The sequence below is a fragment of the Cryptomeria japonica genome, chromosome 7 (genome assembly GCF_030272615.1).
Source record: "Cryptomeria japonica chromosome 7, Sugi_1.0, whole genome shotgun sequence".
NCBI lineage: Eukaryota > Viridiplantae > Streptophyta > Pinopsida > Cupressales > Cupressaceae > Cryptomeria > Cryptomeria japonica.
This window is the reverse complement of record NC_081411.1, coordinates 207,559,033-207,561,941: the sequence shown is the minus strand read 5'-3', so window position 1 is coordinate 207,561,941 and position 2,909 is coordinate 207,559,033. Positions and strand designations below refer to the sequence as shown.

The 2,909-nt window shown below is 33.6% G+C and overlaps 1 pseudogene; it reads right to left on the bottom strand.

Moving 5' to 3' along the window:
• Positions 1 to 229: 229 nt before the first annotated feature.
• LOC131036430 (DNA replication licensing factor MCM4-like) lies at positions 230 to 1,288 on the bottom strand (annotated as a pseudogene).
• Between the last annotated feature and the right edge of the window lie 1,621 nt (positions 1,289 to 2,909).

The following is a 2,909-nucleotide window of genomic DNA, read 5'->3' as shown; positions in this document are numbered from 1 at the left end:
ATGGTTCTTACATTTCTTTTTATGTCAATTTTTGTCATCAGATTGTACAACCAAGCTTTGCATTCCTTCCAACTTCAGCATTTTGTTACAAGAGAAAGTACCCAACGATGTACTACAGAGCATAATGCTCAAAGCATATTAAAATAGTTTTTCACAACACTAAGACATCAGTCATGAAATACACTGTTACTAATTATCATACAGGTGTTATACCATATTTATAATTCCTTTAGGTTCTCTTAACATTATGTCTGTGGATTGTAACAAACCCCTCACTCACAAGGTTTCCAATTGCATTGTGAATATCATTTAGGTTGACTTCCTTGGATCCATGTTTGTGCATTTCCTCTAGTAACTCTGTTATACGTGTTGATGGTCCCCCTACCTACATCTTTTCCATAATAAGAATCCTAACTGATGAAACAAGATTGGCTCGTCTTATTCTTTCACATGTTGAAACTACCGTAGTGATGAGATCCATCTCAATGGTCCCAGTTGAATGATCGGTAGAAGATTATTAAAGTGAAACTTCAAGTAGGAGGAATGCTTTTGCCACATCACACCTTTTGACCCACTCATAAAATTGAATGCGGGCCAGTGCTTCACTAATTCTTATCAACCTTTCAATTTGACAAGGTGTTGCTATGATAACCTTTTTTCTACTACCAAGGAAGTTTCCCTTCCTACGCATCTCAACATAACCATGGATCAGATCCTCTACAGCCTCATCAAATGTTTTAGGATGTATATGTTGTCTTGCATAAGTGATATATGAAGTGAGAGTTGAGAGGTCTAATCCATCCAGTGTTTGGTCCTCATGCTCATCATAATGCAATGCAACAAGATACCTTGCAAGGTATCGATTTGTTTGTTCATCAGCTTTATTAAGCACTGGGTAGATCGGATCAAACCTGGAAAGAAATATTGGAGGAAGTTGGATATTATCAATAACTGAAAGTATAGGGTTGTAGTGTGAACTGCTAGGATTGGCACAAGATAAAACAAATAGCCTTGTATTAAGATATTCTATGATCCCAACGTTTGTAATTGACATTGTTTGTTGTTCCATAACCTTGTGTAACATGCTATGAGCATTATCTTACATCTTGTCAAACTTGTTTATGCAACAAATACCCCTATCACTCAATACCAGTGCTCCACTTTCTAGAATCGTTTCACCAGTTTTAGGGTCCTTTGATACATAATCAGTCAAACCAACTGCAGAACTTCCACGACCACTTGTATAAATGCCTCAAGGAGCCAACTTATGCACATACTAAAGTATTGTGTTTTTTTACATTGAGTGGTTAAGGCTTTTGGGGGCATAAAATCTGTATCAACTCTCATGGAGTCCATAGGCATACATATCCTTCATAAGATTGCCTAACTTGTATGGGCTTGGGCATACAAATCTCTCTTTCACAAAGTTTGCCCAAAATTTTTATGATTCTTACATTTTAATTTTTTTTATGTCAATTTTAGTCATTAGATTGTACAACCACGCTTTGCATTCCTTCCAACTTCAACATTTTGTTACAAGAGAAAGTACCCAGCAATGTTCTACAGAGCATAAACAAGTATAGTAAAATTAGTTATTAAAGAAAGATTCATACAATGAGATAGTGTTGAAAATATATTTATGTAGGGCGTCTTATAGAAGTTCTCCCTATCCAATGCTATCTTGTAGGGTGCCTTAAGGTTCTGACTAAATAAAGTTCTGATTTTACAAATTTGTAATCTCCCCTAGGGTAAATGACTAAATAAGGTTATGATTTTAGATGTTGATCAAATTTTGGAAGAAAAGACCTTTAACCTCTATTGCTCTGCAACTACAAAACAAAATCAAAAGCTACTAATAGTTATATTAAGGATTTCTTATATAAACAAGTATATTCAAATTAGTTATTAAAGAAAGATTCATACAATGAGATAGTGGTGAAAATATATTTATGTAGGGTGCCTTATAGAAGTTTTCCCTATTCAATGCTATCTTGTAGGGTGCCTTATAACAGTTCTCCCTATTCAACTCTTAAGTCCTTCCTGGAAAGATACTCATTAGATTTTGGTCAAAAGATAAATTCATCGAAATCCAAGGTATACATCCTTAACTATAATTGTCTTGTAAAAGCTAAGATTACTAGGGTCCTACACTTCCAATGATAGAATTAACTTGAAAGAAATTTGGCATTCCTTTCTTCATGGTTCAAAATAAACATTCAGACTATCAAAAAGTCATTCAAAGCTTACAAAGTAGGATCTCTAATTGGAAAGGCAAATGGTTATTAATGGCATCTAGAAAACAAATGATAAAATCAGCTCTTGACACCATTCCCAATTGTTACATGGTTGTTTTGAAAGCTCCTAAATAAGTAGTCTCAAAATTAGAGAGTTATCAGAAATTTCATTTGGAAAGCAAATCTAGATAAAAAATAAAAACCCATCTAATCTCATTAGCAAACACAAGTTTAGATAAGTCTAAAGGTGGATTGGATATGCGCAACATCTCAGTGATAAATTTAGCTCTAGGTACAAAATTGGTTTAGCACATGTATAATAAGCCTCTTGCCAAATTGTGTAAATTTATGCAAAGGAAATACCTTTATTCCTCTAATCCAAGAAATAAGTTTATAGTTTATGATGTCATGGAAATGGGGATTTATGTGTCTACAGTTTCTAATCCTTAATTTTTTTATTATTATTATTTATTATTAAATTATTAAATTATATTTCAAAGTAGGGACATTACAGTTTGCCCTTCCCAAATTTGCTTGTCCTCAAGCATGTTGATTTTAATTTTCTCAAACAAAAGTGAGAAGAATGACACATATATGACCTTCATATCCCCTTTGGTTCACTCTTGTTATTCTCATATTCTAGATTAACTAGAAATATAGAGCCAAACACAAAGC